This window comes from Vombatus ursinus, unplaced genomic scaffold (genome assembly GCF_900497805.2).
Source record: "Vombatus ursinus unplaced genomic scaffold, bare-nosed wombat genome assembly UNPS02014858.1, whole genome shotgun sequence".
Classification (NCBI taxonomy): domain Eukaryota; kingdom Metazoa; phylum Chordata; class Mammalia; order Diprotodontia; family Vombatidae; genus Vombatus; species Vombatus ursinus.
Genome location: NW_020954636.1, coordinates 1,067,660 through 1,084,189, shown reverse-complemented (window position 1 = coordinate 1,084,189; position 16,530 = coordinate 1,067,660). Strand labels below are relative to the sequence as shown.

Genomic DNA, 16,530 nt, shown 5'->3' with positions numbered 1-16,530 from the left:
ATCTTTCCTTGTAAAGCAGTCTATTAAGAGGCAGATGATTACATTGACTATTCAGAGTCCTCCCTCAAGATCCAACCTTATGGAAAGTGGTGATATTTGGATCCTGTAAGATCTATCTTGGGGCAGTAAGAATCAGGAAAAGGTATGACCTGAGAGAAGCTAGTCAGGAGTCAAAAGATGAAATTTAAAGATGTTTCTAGTCAAGGATTATCTCTGGAGCACTAAAGAACGCCTTAAAGGTTGAAGATTTGATCTTGGACTGATGTAGGGATTGTTGGGAAGGTCTTAGAAGAAAGGCAGAGATGAGAGTGGAGCCAAGATGGCAGAGTGAAAGCAGAGACTCTCCTGAGCTCTCCCCTAAATCTCTTCAAATAATAAAAAGTGACTCTGAACAAACTCTAGAGTGGCAGAACCCACAAAGAGACAGAGCGAGGCAGATTTTAAGCCCAAGACAACCTGAAACGTCAACAGGAAAGGTCTGTCGCAGGACCTGAGAGAGGAGCGTCCAGCACGCAGTTCACAGCGTGGACCTGGCCTAAGCAAAGCCAAAGCAGGCTTTGGGGGACTGAATCACCAGCAGCAGTGGTACCTTCCAGTTTTCTCAGCCCACAGACACCAGAGACAAATTAGAAAGTCAGCTGGATGGGGCAGCTAGGTGTCGCAGTGGATAGAGCACCGGCCCTGAAGTCAGGAGGACCTGAGTTCAAATTCAGCCTCAGACAAAACGCTTGACACTTACTAGCTGTGTGACCCTGGGCAAGTCACTTAACCTCAGCTGCCAAAAAAACAAAAAAAAACAAAAAAGGTCAGCTGGAGGGGTCTGTCGGAACTGGGTGAGAGAGAAGCATTACAGCATAGGACTGCAGGGTTTGCAATATAGCCCCAGCGCCAGGAAACTGGGAACAGACTTCGGGAGTGACTGAATCAGGGGGAAAAGCAGCAGCAGTGGTGGCAGCGCTGCTCCTGGAGCTATTAACCCACAGGCTGAGTGTTTGAAAGTCGCCTATTTCAACTTCCAGGAGCCAAGATGGCGGAGGAAGCAGTAAGTAGCTCTTACCCTCCCTCACTGACCCTGAAAAACCCCAAAAATACTGCCCCAGGAAAAATCTTGAAATAGTAGAGTCAGCAGAAATATTAGATACAGAGTCTTTTAGCTCCTGAGGCTAGGGGGATTAACAGGAAAGGTCCCTCTTGCTGTGACTCAAGGGGACCAGTACAGGAACGGAGGCACCCCAGCAAGCCAGTGGCAGGCCTCACCTCAGCAATCCAGTAACCAGGCCCCTAGCCCCCAGCATAAGAAGCCTGGCACGGTGCCCCTTGTGCCCCAGAAGTAGAGATCAACTTTAAAAGTCAGAAAAGAGGCAAACAACAAGAGCAAGAAGCAACATAGAAAAATAATGACCATAGAAAAGTATCTTGGTGACAGGGAAGATCAAAACAAATTCAGGAGAGGATAACATTGTCAATATACCCACATCTGAAACCTCAGAGGGGAATATGAACTGGTCTCAAACCTAAAACGCCTTCTTGGAAAAGTTCAAGAAGGATTTTAAAAATCAAGTAAGAGAGGCAGAAGAAAAATTGGGAAAAGAAATTAGAGGTATGCAAGAGAGAGTCAATAGCTTGAAAAAGGAAGGACAAAAATTAACTGTAGAAAACAAGTCCTTAAAAAGGAAAATTGGAGGGGCAGCTAGGTGGTACAGTGGATAGAGCACTGGCCCTGAAGTCAGGAGGACCTGAGTTCAAATTCGGCCTCAGACCAAACACTTGACACATACTAGCTGTGTGACTTGGGCAAGTCACTTAACCCCGATTGCCTCACCAAAAAAAAAAAAAAAATGGCCAAATGGAAAAGGAAGTACAAAAGCTAACTGAAGAAAACAATTCATTGAAAATTAGAATTGGACAATTGGAAGCCAATGACCCTATGAGACATCAAGAATCAGTCAGACAAAACCAAAAGAATGAAAAAACTGAAGAAAATGTAAAATGCCTCACTGGAAAAACAACTAACCAGGAAAACAGATCAAGGAGAGTTATCTTAAGAATTATTGGTCTACCTGAAAGCCATGATGGAAAAAAAAAAAAAAAAAGCCTGGAAAGCATCTTTCAGGAGATCATCAAGAAAAACTGCCCTGAGGTCCTAGAACCAGAGGGTAAAATGTTCATTGAAAGAATCCACCAATCACCTCCTGAAAGAGATCCCAAATTGAAAATGCCAAGAAATATTATAGTCAAATTCCAGAATTATCAGGTCAAAGAGAAAATCCTGCAAGCAACCAGGAAGAAACAATTCAAATATTGTGGAACTACAATCAGGATTATGAAGGACCTTGCAGCTTCTACTTTAAAAGATCTTGGAATATGATATTCCGTAAAGCAAAGAAGCACAATTACAACCAAGGATCAACTACCCAGTGAAATTGAGCATATTCTTTCAGGGAAGGAGATAGATATTCAATGAAATAGGGGACTTCCAAACTTTCCTGATGAAAAGACCAGAGCTCAATGGAAAATTTGACCTTCAAATATGAGACTCAAGATATACATAAAAAGGTAAACAGGAAAGGAATTAAAAAAAACTAAAACGTGTTATTCAATAAGGTTAAACTGTTTACATCCCCACATGGAGAGATGATGCTTATAACTCTTGAGAACTGTATCTTTATTACAACACTTAGAAAGGATGTACATGGACAAAGGGGATGGGATTAAGTTGACTTTGATGTGATGACAAAAAACCTAATGAAGTGGTGAAAAGGAATTTTAATGGGAGAAGAGGAAAGGAGGAAGTAGAAAAGGGTAAATTACGTCACATGAAGAGGCACAAAGACGTATTACAGTAGAGGGAAAGAAGGGAGGGAGAAGGGCATTGTTTGAACTTTACTCTCCTCAGATTTGGCTCAAGGAGGGAATAACATACTCATTTAGGAATAAAATTTTAACTTGCCATATAGGCAGTAGAAGGGGAAAGGGGAAAGAAAAGGGAAGGGGGGATAAAAGGGAGGGAAGAATTAGTAAGAGAAAAGAGAAAGAAAAGGCAGGGGGTTGATAGAAGGGAGGACAGATTGAGGGAGGTGGTGATCAAAAGCAAAACTCTAGTGAGGAGAGTAAGGGAGAAAAGGAGAAAGAAAAGCATGAACGGGGGAGAGGTGAATAGGATGGAGAGAAAGATACAGATAGTAATCATAACTGTGAATGTGAATGGGATGAACTCTCCTATAAAAAAGAAATTAATAACATAATGGATTAGGAAACATAATCCTACAATATGTTGTTTACAAGAAACACATTTGAAACAGAAGAATACACACAGGATAAAAGTAAAAGGCTGGAGTAGAATATATTATGCTTCAGCTGAAGCAAAAAAAGCAAGGGTAGCAATCCCAATCTCAGACAAAGCAAAAGCAAAAATAGATCTTATTAAAAAGAGATAAGGGCTTTTTCCTGATGGCAGACAAGATGGCAGAAATGGAGCAGAAGAAACAAACCTTCCAGGTTGACCTACCATAGTGTGGACCTGGATCAGATGCTGGATATGTCCTTTGAACAGCTCATGCAGTTGTACAGTGCTTGACAGTGGCGGCAACACAACAGGGGTCTGTGGCGCAAACAGCATTCCTTCCTGAAGCACCTGAGGAAGGCCAAGAAGGAGGCACCCCCCCACAGAAAAGCCTGAGGTAGTAAAGGCACACCTTCGGGACATGATCATCCTGCCAGAGATGGTGGGAAGTATGGTGGGCATCTATAATGGCAAGACCTTCAATCAGGTAGAAATTAGACCCGAGATGATTGGACACTACCTGGGCAAATTGTCTATCACCTACAAGCCTGTGAAACACGGCTGGCTGGGTATTGGAGCCACCCACTCCTCTCATTTCATTCCTCTCAAGTAACTTGGATCCTAACAATAAAAACAAGAAGCTTCTTTAAAAAAGAGAGAGAAAGAGAGATAAGGAAGGAAACTATGTCCTGCTAAAAGGTACCATAGACAGTGAAGTAATATCATTACTAAACATACATGCACCAAGTGGTATAGCATCCAAATTCTTAGAGGAGAAGTTCAAAGAGTTACAGAAAGAAATAGACAGCAAAACTATATTAGTGGGAGACCTCAACCTCCCCTTCTCTGAACTAGATAAATCTAACCACAAAATAAACAAGAAAGAAGTTAAAGAGATCAATAGAATTTTAGAAAAGTTAGATATGGTAGACCTCTGGAGAAATTTGAATGAGGATACAAAGGAATAGACTTTCTTCTCAGTGGTACATGGCACTTAAACAAAAATTGACCATGTACTAAGGCATAAAAACCTCACAATACAATGCAGAAATGCAGAAATATTAAATGCATCCTTTTCAGATCATGATGCAATAAAAATTATATGTAATAAAGGGCCATGGAAAGATAGAATAAAAATTAATTGGAAACTAAATAATCTAATCCTAAAGAATTAATGGGTCAAACAACAAATCATAGAAACAATCAATAACTTCATTCAAGAGAATGATAATAATGAGACAACATACCAAAACTTATGGGATGCAGGGAAAATAGTTCTTAGGGGAAGTTTTATATCTCTAAATGCTTTCATAAATAAAATAGAGAAAGAAGAGATCAATGCATTGGGCATGCATCTAAAAAAAGAACAAATTAAAAATCCTCAAACACCAAATCAGAAATACTGAAAACCAAAGGAGAGATTAATAAAATTGAAATTAAGAAAACTATTGAACTAATAAATAAAACTAAGAGCTGGTTTTATGAAAAAACCAATAAAATAGATAAATTTTTGATTAATTTAATTTAAAAAAAGAAGAAGAAAACCAAATTACCAGTATCAAAAATGGAAAGGGTGAATTCACCACCAATGAAAAGGAAATTAAAACAATAATTAGAAATTATTTTGCCCAACTGTATGCCAATAAATTTGACAATCTTAGTGAAATAGATGAATATTTACAAAAATATAACTTGCCCGGATTAACAGAAGAGGAAGTAAAATTCTTAATTAACCCCATCTCAGAAAAAAAAAAACTGAACAAGCCATCAATGAACTCCCTAAGGAAAAAATCTCCAGGGACAGATGGATTTACAAGTGAATTCTATCAAACATTTAAAGAACAATTAATTCCAATAATACTCAGACTATTTGGGAAAATAGGCAAAGAAGGAATCTTACCAAATTCTCTTTATGATACAAATATGGTGCTGATACCTAACTTGGGGAGAGTCAAAACAGAGGAAAAAAAATTATAGACCAATTTCTCTAATGAATATAGATGCAAAAATTTTTAATAAAATATTAGCAAAAAGATTACAGCAACTTATCATGAGAATAATACACTATGATCAGGTAGGATTTATACCCGGAACACAGGGCTGGTTCAATATTAGGAAAACTATCAGCATAATTGATCATATCAACAGCAAAACTAACAGAAACCACACAATCACCTCAACAGATGCAGAAAAAACTTTTGACAAAACACAAGACCCATTCCTATTAAAAACACTAGAGAACATAGGAATAAATGGAGTCTTCCTTAAAATGATAAGTAGCATCTACCTAAAACCTTCAGCAAGCATTATATGTAATGGTGATAAGCTAGAAGCATTTCAATAAGATCGGGGTGAAACAAGGATGTCCATTGTCACCACTGTTGTTCAATATGGTACTAGTGATGTTAACTTTAGCAATAAGAGAAGAAAAAGAAATTGAAGGTATTAGGATAATCAAAGAAGAAACAAAGCTTTCACTCTTTGCAGATGATATGATGATATACTTAGAGAATCCTAGAGAATCAAGTAGAAAACTAACTGAAATAATAAGCAACTTTAGCAAAGTTGCAGGATATAAAATAAACCCACATAAATCATCAGCATTTCTATATGTTACCAACAAAGCCCAACAGCAAGAGATAGAAAGAGAAATTCCATTTATTTTTTTTAGGCAACTGGGGTTAAGTGACTTGCCCAGGGTCACACAGCTAGTAAGTGTCAAGTGTTTGGTATGAGGCCAGATTTGAACTCAGGTCCTCCAGACTTCAGGGCCGGTGCTCTATCCACTGCACCACCTAGCTGCCCTGAGAAATTCCATTTAAACTTACTGTAGACATTATAAAATATTTAGGAGTCTACCTCCCAAAACAAACCCAGGAACCATATGAACATGATTACAAACCACCTTTCACAAAAATAAAGTCAGATCTAAATAACTGGGAAAATATCAGTTGCTCAAGAGTAGGCCAAGCTAATATAATAAAAATGACAATTCTATCTAAGTTAATTTACTTATTCAGTGCCATACCAATCAAACTACCAAAAAATTATTTTATAGAGCTAGAAAAAATAACAAGTAGATTTATTTGGAAGAAAAAAAGTCCAGAATATCAAGGGAACTAATGAAAAGAAATGCTAGGGAAGGTGGCCTCGCCACACCAGATCTTAAATTGTAATATAAAGCAGCAATCATCAAAACTACTTAGTACTGGCTAAGAAAGAAAGTGGTGGATCAGTGGAATAGGTTAGTTACACAAGACACAGTAGTCAATGACTACAGTAGTCTACTGCTTGATAAACCCAAAGACCCCAGTTTCTGGGATAAGAACTCACTATTTGACAAAAACTGCTGGGAAAACTGGAAAACAGTATGGCAGACACTAGGCATAGACATAAATTTTACACCATATACCAAAATAAAGTCAAAATAGGAATACAATTTAGATACAAAGACTGATACTATAAGCCAACTGGGAGAGCAAGGAATAGTTTACCTGTCAGATTTATGGAGAACAGAAGAATTTATGACCTAACAAGAGTTAGAAAACATTATAGAATGCAAAATGGATAATTTTGATTACATTAAATTGAAGTTTTTGCACAAACAAAGCCAATGCAACCAAGATTAGGAAAGAATTTTTACAACCACTGTCTCTGGTAAGGGTCTCATTTCTAAAATATAGAGAACTGAGTCAAATTTATAAGAATACAAGTCATTCTCCAATTGATAAATTATCAAGGCATAAGATCAGGCAGTTTTCAGATGAAGAAATTAAATCTGTCATATGTCATATGAAAAATATATAGTCATATGAAAAAATGCTCTAAATCATTACTAATTAGAGAAACACAAATCAAAACAACTCTGAGGTACCACATCATACATATCAGATTGGCTAACATGACAAAACAGGAAAATGATAAATGTTGGAGAAGATGTGGGAAAATGCATTGTTGGTAGAGTTGTGAACTGATCCAATCATTTTAGAGAGCAATTTGGAACTATCCCCAAAGGGCTATAAAAATGTGCATACCCTTTGACCCAGTAATAGCACTTCTAGGGTTGCATCCCAGAGAGATCATAAAAAAGGGGGAAAGGACCCATATGTACAAAAATATTTATAGCAACTCTTTCTGTGGTGGCAAAGAATTGGAAATTGAGGGGATGCCCGTCAATTGGGGAATGGCTGAACAAGTTGTGGTATATGAATGTAATGGAATACTATTGTGCTATGAGAAATGATGAGTAAATAGACTTCAGAAAAACCTGGAAAGACTTGTATGGGCTGATGCTGAGTGAAGTGAGAAGAACCAGGAGAACATTGTACATAGTAATAGCCATGTGTATGATGAGAAACTTTGATAGACAGCTTTTCTCAGTAATGCAAGGATCTAAGACGTCTCCAAGTCTCATGATGGAAAATGCTATCCACATCCAAAGAAAGAATTATGGAGTTTGAATGCAGATCGAAGCATACTATTTGCTATTTTTTTTTCTTCTGTTTTGTTTTGTATCTTCTTTCTTGTGGCTCCTCTTAAGGGTTCTAATTTTTCTTTACAACATGACTAATGTGAAAATATGTTTAATAGGAATGTACATGTAGAGTTTATATCATATTTCACACCATCTGGGGAGGGAGGTGGACAGGGAGGGGAGAAAATTTAAAACTCAAAAGCTTTTGGAAGTGATTGTAGAAAACTAAAAATAAATAAGTAAATTTTCAAAAAATACTTGTAGACTGATTAAAGAAAAGAAAAGAAAAAAATACAGAGAGATTGGTGACAGGATCCTAGCCAATATAACCCTCATAGAGGTCATTATGAAGGCCATGGAGGAAAGATATGATGTCTGTGATGGGGGAGGTTGGACAGGTGATAACCAGATCCTGGACTGATGAAGAACTTGCTGGTGAGGCTCTGGACAAAAAACAGAGCATCCAGAGCTATGAAGCTAGACCCCAGGGTGATTTAGGGATCACTGGGAAGATCCCAGAAGGAAAGGAAATTTCTAAACTCAGATAAGATAGTAGCCTAGGGTCATGAAATGGCAGGTGAGGAAGGAGTAGATTCAGTTTTAAAAAATGGGCTTCAATTCATAAGGACTTCTCTTGTTAGCTGGCTAGGTGTAGCTGACTAGGGAGCCTAGTCAAAAAGAGTTGAAATAGTCTTGGGGCTATGAACTAAGATGAAGTTGAAGACCAATAGATGGCAACTCAGTGGCAACAATTCAACAGGGATCAAGATGACAGATTCACAAGAACCTCAGCTTTATGGAGGATACAACTCGCCTGATGATACCACCAAAGGATGTTGGTTGCTCTGTGGGGGAGCAAGCATCAACATTAGAAATTGATGATGCATTTAGCACATCCTTTCTCTCATTGGAGATATTATAGCCATGTGTATATGAGAATCTTTCTTGTTACCTATTTTGCTGTGCTATCTAATTAAATGTCCTTTGCTTCAGATGAATGTAATCTCTGGTTGGTTGGTAATGTCATAAGATCTGACTTTGACTGGAAACTGACCCACAATGTGCCTAGAACCTGGCTCAGCTGTCAGGACTTGCATACATGAGTAGAGACACAAGGACTCCCATTTGTCTCCTCCTTACTCCCCCTTTATCCCTGCTTTTTTTTTTAATTTGCCCTTTATCCTCCCTTAACTTTCTTTCATTGGCTTACATAGAGTGGTCTGTTTATGCTGACAGACCCTCTCTCTACTATCACTGTTACACCAGCCCTTCCCCTGGCCCATCCAGACCTTCTCTCAATTACTGAATTGGCTGATCTGAACTATTATCACAGAACCCTAATGGGACGGAACTATTGATCTAAAGTTGGAAGGGCCCTCAGAGATGACAGAGTCCAACCCCTCATTGTACAGAAGAGAAAACTGAAGCCCAGAGGTATTGAGAAATGTAATTATTAGCAGAGCCAGGATTTGAATCCAGACCTTCAGATTTCACATCCAGTATGCTTTCCATGGTGTTGCATTGCTTCTCATTTTACTTATAGGGCAGAGGTGGCCCTGGGTAAAATGAAGTAGGGAAAGTCTGTGCCTTCATTCCATGCCATTCCACCTCCCTCTTATCCCTTTCAATGACTCAAAATATTCACAGTTATTTATCCCCAGCTTCTCAGAGTACCTTCCCTTTCCACTCCTGCACTTAACTTCATGGGATACTTTTTCTCTGAGTAAAAATCTATCCTATTTCTTTCCTTTTCCCTTCATAGAAAAATCACCTGTCCTATTTTACATTCCCTCAGGGCTTTGCTACTGACTGGAATCAGGAACAAATTAATGCCAAGGCATTAATTAATACCATTCTTGTGGAAAAGATGTAGATTGAATGATTGTGCAATTAAAGAGATTCAGAACTGGTCAAATGGTGGGGCTCAAAAAGATGTAGTAAGTGGCTCAATGTCAACCCACACCTACAAAGTGGGACTTGATACACTAGGCACGAGGAGCAAAATAAATGTGTGAATCCAGGGCATGAATGGACAACTAAGTGTTTACACTATAGACAGGAGGATGTTTGATGGGGGGAGGACGGGGATAAGAGAAGGCAGTAGAACAGGAGAGGGGGAAGATCTGGTGAGCCTTATAACTAGACTTAAGTGAGGGAACCCGGATGGACAGGATACAAATATGTATTTTGGGAGGATTCTTGAAAGGTGCCAGGATCAGTAGCCCATATCCAGATATTTCCTTGCCCCTGGCTCTGGTCAGGGACAGGCAAATCAAGGATAAACAAATAGAGACTGGATTCAGTGAGTTATCTATGTCAAATTTGCATCCATAGGGGTGGTAGGATTCTTTTCTAATCCACATTTGGCATACATAGTGTCCTCCTTATCAACCATGTTCTCTTCCAATTGGGCTCCTGCATAAAACAAAGATTGCTGCTGAATCCTTAGAGAATCTGGCCTGCTGTCAGATATCTTCTGGGTAAGGTGTCCTGGAGCATCTGAGTCTCAGCAGGAGCTTGGTAGAGAAAGAATGCCCAGCCTACTCATTCTCTTCTTCATGATCTTCTTTCTCCTGGAGTCTATGGCAGGAATCATAGGAAATGGTTTCATCATCATGGTGCTGGTCAGGGAGTGGGTGCGATGTTGGACCCTGCCCCCAGGTGACATGATCCTGGCCAGCCTGGGCATCTCCCACTTCTTTCTACAGTGGGCATCAATTCTTAACAACTTTTATGCATATTTCTCCCTAACACAAGTACACTATACCTTTTCATTTTCTGGAATTTTACTAATGTGACCACATTCTGGTTCACCACTTGGCTTGCCATTTTCTACTGTGTGAAAATTTCTTCCTTCACTCACTCAACCTTCCTCTGGCTGAAGTGGAGAATTTCCCGATTTGTCCCCTGGCTATTGTTGTGGTCTCTAGTAATATCCACTTTGATATGCATCTCATCTTTTGTAAAGAGCTATCACATTTTCCAACTGCTAGTCACTGGGAATTACTCAGAAAAGACTACTTTTAATGAGAAAATACGAGTATTCAACAGGCATTTTTTCCTGCCACTGCAAACATTTATTTTGTTAGTTCCTTTCCTCTTCTTCCTGGTCTCCACCATTTTGGTCATTTCCTCCCTGCTCCGACACTTGGGGAACATGCAGCACCATAATGCTGGTCCTCAGGATCCAAGTATGCAGGTGCTTATCACAGCTTTGAAGTCATTTTTCTTCTTTCTCATCATCTATATATCACATGTTATGTCTGTTATCATCACAACTTCTGTACCTATTTCAGTTTTCATCTTTCAGTTTTGGGTATGCGAGGTAGTGACCTATGCTAGCATCTCCATCCATCCTGCCTTCATCATCCTGAACAGCTCAAAATTGAGAAGGGCTCTGAAGAAGATGCTTCATGACCCAGAGTCTGCATGAGGGGAATTCAACTCTGAAGTGATCAATGTCAGTGATAAATATTGAGCAATGACCAATGTTGCTATTTATGATATAGATGCATAAGACTCAGAAAGGAAGGAATTAAGGAAGGAAGGAAAGAAGGGAGCAAAAAAGGAAGGAAAGAAGGAAGAAAGGAATGAAGAAAGAAACAAGGAAGGAAACAATATTTTATTAACTACTTATGATATTTCAGCAGTCACAGAGATGCAGGAGGAAAACTTACAGGAATATCATAGCCAAATTTCAAAACTCCCAGATTAAGGAGTTTTGCAAGTAACTATTGCAAGCAACAAGAAAAAAAAAATTAATACTGAAGAGATACAATCAGGATTTCACAAGCCCTAACAACTTCTATACTACAAGAGTATAGATCTTAGAATATTATATTTAGAAGAGCAGAAGAACTGGAGTTGAGAACAAAAATAACTTATCCATCAAAGTTGAATATAATCCTGAATGAAAACAGAATGGACATTTGACAAACTGAAAAACTTTCATGGATTTGTGACAAAAAGACCACAACTCAATGGAAAATTTGATATAAAAGATCCAGAAGAAATATGAGGAAAACATTAAAGACTAATGATAAGGGACTTATTAAAGTTTACTTCTTATATATAAAAATGTTATCAGCATTCTTAAGACTGTCATCATTACTACAGTAGTTTGAAAGAAAGATCTGGGTCTGAGTTGTGTGTGATGGGGTGATTCTAAAAAACAAAATTGGGAAGGAAAAGGTAAAAAGAAGTGATTATCTCACAAAAATGGGACATGAAAGGAAGAACTGATACAGAGGAAGCAGGTAGAGGTGGAGATCTAGTAGTGCTGGAACTTTATTCTCATTTGATCTGGGCTAAAGAGGGAACAATATGTCCATCTAAAAGGATATAACAGTCTTTTAAAGGGCAGCTAGGTGGCGCAGTGGATAGAGATCCAACCTTGGAGTCAGGAGGACCTGAGTTCAAATGGGGTCTCAGACAGTTGACACTTACTAGCTGTGTGACCTTGGGCAAGTCACTTAACCCTAATTGCTTTACAAAAGAAGAGCAAAAACAAAAAGTCTTTTAAACTGATAAAAAAAAAAAAGGACTAGGGGAAAGGATGAGGGAGGGGAGGTGAAGATAATGGGGACTTTAAGAAGGTTTATAGTTTAAGATTTAGGAAAGGTGGGGGTTGAGAATAAGGGAGCAACTCAGAGGGGTGGGTAGAATAAGGAATAGGAGAATAAGGGGAGAGGATAAGGTCATAGGGATAGGGTGAAAAGAGAGGCTAAGAAAGACAATAGTAAGTAAAAAGGGAGGGAAACTGACAAATAATAATTATAACTTAGAATGTGAATGGGATGAACTCATCCATAAAATGGAAACAGATGATAGAATGAATAAAGAAAAAACCAGAATCCAAAAACATGTTGTTTACAAGAAACATATTTAAGAATAAGAGATACACACAAAGTTAAAATAGGGGGTTGGAGAAGAATTTATTATGCTTCAACTGATGAAAAAAAAGGCAGGGGTAACAATCATGATCTTAGTCGAAGTTAAAGCCAAAATAGATTTAATTAAAAGAGATAAGCAAGGTAACTGCATTTTGACAAAAGGTGCCATAGACAATGAAGTAATATTGATACTGTACCTCTATGCACCAAATACTATAGCATTTAAATTTTTAAAAGTTAAATTAATTACAGGTGGAGAAATACATTAGTACTATAATAGTAGGGGACTTTAATCTTCCCCTCTCAGAACTATATAAATCTAACCAAAATATATATGGATAGTAAGCCTCTTCTCTGGGGTCCCTGTTGATCCCCCTTATTTTGCAAATCTCCCAAAAACCTTGTTTGGGTTATGGAGTTCCTAAACAATGAATTAGGCTTGCTGAGAATTTGCAAGTATACAGAATTGGCTTTTACACCAGGACAAATTTAAATTTGAGATATAAATCCTGATAAATTTCCCCCCAATCTGTGATTAGTGAAACTTGATGTCTGAGGTGAAAGTTCATGGGACTATAACTGATTTTGAGTTGTCTGATGGATCATAATAATCTATCCATAATCAATACTCAATCCACCATCTGAGAGAAATGTAACAAGTTACTCAGAGAGAATGTGATATCAGTGGAGGTCTGCAGCTGGAAAAGCTGAGAACAATTTTAGCCTCAGTCTAAAATGAGATCCTCCTGGCTCAATTTATCCATTGTGTTCCTTTGAAAAGGAATGTTTCCCACCTGATTATTCCTAAGTCTGGCTATGAGATGGAACTGATGTTGTGTGGTTGGAATCATGTCCTTGCTTTTCCTTTTTGTGGCAAATTTCTGTAATCAAAGCAAGTGGTCAGTAAAAGATGTGAGCACAAATACAAGTATGTGAAATCTTGCTGTTTTCAATCTGAATGTGTAGTCATTCCATATCCCCAAACAACTGGGTAAATTACTACTCCTGCATAGTCATGTGAAAGATTAAGTCTCTGGAATAGAACATTCTTTCTGAATGTTATGGGAAAAAAATAGACAAAGGGAAAAGAAGTTTGTGAATCAAAGTATGCACACAATGCTGAATCATGATAGACTAAGGCTGGGATATATCTGAGCTACTATAATAAAGTGTGTGTTTAAGATCTGAGCTATTCAGCCTAAAATTATATTCCTTTCTATATTTTAAACAACTTAGTAAATGGGTATTTGGCCTAGTCATCTGCCTGTTACTAGATACATGTCTGTATGGAACAAGGACCTTAAATGTTTCAAAATAATGTATGAATAATTGAGTATTGGTACAACTGATAGAAAGACCTAGCTGTTATTCTATTAATTACTGAAATTAAATCAGAAACAGCATTAGTTTGGTTTGGGAAAAGAGAATTTCAGTGCAATCAATTTTCTTAGAGTGAGGTAACCTGTTTGGCATAGTTGTTATTTAGGTATCCACCTGAAGTCTTTTGTTAAAATTGGAGTAAAATTCATTTGTGTAACTCAAAAATTCATTTGTGTAACTATTGAACCCAAAGGTGGAAAACTTCTACAAACAAAAGTGTTGTTACTTCCCAATAGCATCTGATCCTCCTAAAGGAACTGGAATCAGAGTGGAAACTTTTGAGACAATAACAAGATCAGATAATCCTGTATGACAAATGTAAATGATTCTAATGGGGCTCTTTCTTTGTTTTCTCCCATTCTGACATTACTTTTAATTCTCCCTATATCTGGGCCATTCACCTACAGTTGGCAGCAAACAATGGGTACCAGTAAGTATCCACCCATCATCCCCCAGATGCAGCATATCCTCTGCTCCAGTCAAACTCCTCTTTAGTTCCCCCTTGAGGCAAAGAAAGCTCTATGGCCTTGCCAGCAGGAAGCAGTTTCAGAAGCTGACACCTTCACCCCCTTACCCCCAAAAGATTTTGGGCCCCATTTGTTTGAAGGGGGAATAATGGGGGGATGGGACCTGAACCCTTAAAAGGAAAAGTCTTTGAATGCAACCCAGCCCTTGAATCCAGTCCCAGGAGTTTGCCTGAGGCATCCAGTCCATCCCAGTCTCCCTAGATACTCTATAATCCTTTTAACTATCCTTTCATTTGTGGCCCTACCACTTAACTCCTTTCATTGTCTGCACCTGGCCCACCCCAGGCTACTTGCCCCTCTTTAATCCCATCCAGATCTTCCCACAGTCTTTTTCTGTATAAAAGTACCAATTTTGCCCCCCTTAAATTGCACAGATTTACTGGGAATCCCACCCAATTCTACTGGCAATACAATAGCACAGATTCTTAGAATCTTGTCCACTTCTATTAGCATCACAATATTATGTATATGCCCAATTGGTGTTATAATAAAACCACAATTCTGACTGAAAGAAGGTTTGAGTAGTCAAATTTTTTCAAGGCAGACTCCACCATGTACCCTTGCTTTTCAGGGTTCCCAGCACCCCAAACTGCAACAGTAAGAACTTGCACTTTTCTAAGTCTCAGTTTCTTCATCTATAAAATAACGGGCATCAACTATATGATCTCTAAAGTGTCTTCCAGTTCTAAGTCCTATTAACCTGAAACCTAGAATCATGAAAATGAGGTGTCCCTGAAACACTGTTAGTTGGACAACCTTTTTTGGATTAGGAACCTATGTAGGAGAGACACCAGGTAATTGAGGGAAAGAAGTATGCCCTAGATTATACCCTAGAGAGGTTTCATCCCTCTCTGAAGGAATTAATTCAATTCAATAAACATTTGTTAAACACTTTCTATGTGGCGGGCAATGTGCTAAGCACTGGGGATATAAATAAGAAAAAGACAATCCCTGCCTTAATGAAAGGAGTTTACAATCTTATGAGGGGAAACCACATACAAAGGGAAGCTGAAAGGGGAGGAGGGGCAGGGAGAAGGTAGCCATGCCCAGGAGTGTGATGATGGTGGAGCCAAACCAAGCAGTGCTAATGGAAGGAAGTGAAGAGCTGGCTGGGAATTCTGAGCCTTCTTTAGATGGAGGCTTTAGGAGGACTTTGTACTCCCCTCCAGCATTCGGATCAGAGGGGCAGAGACTATAGAGAATATTGATGAGGAGTGAGTACTAAAGCTGATCTCCAGATGATTAGTTTCCTGGTGATGACTTTTCCCTGGGAGCATGATGATAGTGGAGAAAGATCTGAGGAGTGGAGGTGGTGGGAAATGGTTTACAGGAATACATATATACATACATATATATTAAATTATGTATAATATATTATAGTGTTATAGTTAATATATATTTATATATTATGTTTATGTGTTATAATTATGTCATACATAATATCGTCATGTGTTATATAATCATATTATCTTATGTGTGATTAAATATAATTGTATTATATGTAGGAATACATTAAATAATTAGCACAATCTTGATATTGATGCCCATCTACTCTACTTCTCTCCTGGTAAGAACATATGTGGAGCATAGTACTAATTCCAAGTGTCTAAGATTAGAAAGGACATTGATAAGCTGAAGAGTGTGTCAAGGAGATCAACAAGAACGGTGAAGAGTCTCAAGATGATGTTATATGAGAACTGGGCGATGGGAGTTGGAGCATTTCCTAAAGAAGAGAAGACAGAGAAGTTATGATAGCTGCCTTCAAGTTTTTAATGGATTGTTTCCTAGACAAAGGATTAAATCTGTCCTTTTCCCCGAGGAGGAGAATAAGGAACACTGGGTGAAAACTGCAAAAAGGTAAGGTGGGATTAAAGGGAAAATAGGAGGGTGTCATTTTAGAATTAAAGAGGGAAAGGGTACTTCTTTTTAATTTCACCAATTTATGAGGATAAAGGAAAAGTGGGGATATTAGAG

The 16,530-nt window shown here is 38.3% G+C and overlaps 2 pseudogenes; both read left to right on the top strand.

The window, feature by feature from the left end:
* Positions 1 to 3,450: 3,450 nt before the first annotated feature.
* LOC114027253 lies at positions 3,451 to 3,896 on the top strand (annotated as a pseudogene).
* Positions 3,897 to 10,288: 6,392 nt separating this feature from the next.
* Positions 10,289 to 11,190, top strand: LOC114027262 (annotated as a pseudogene).
* The last annotated feature ends 5,340 nt before the right edge of the window (positions 11,191 to 16,530 follow it).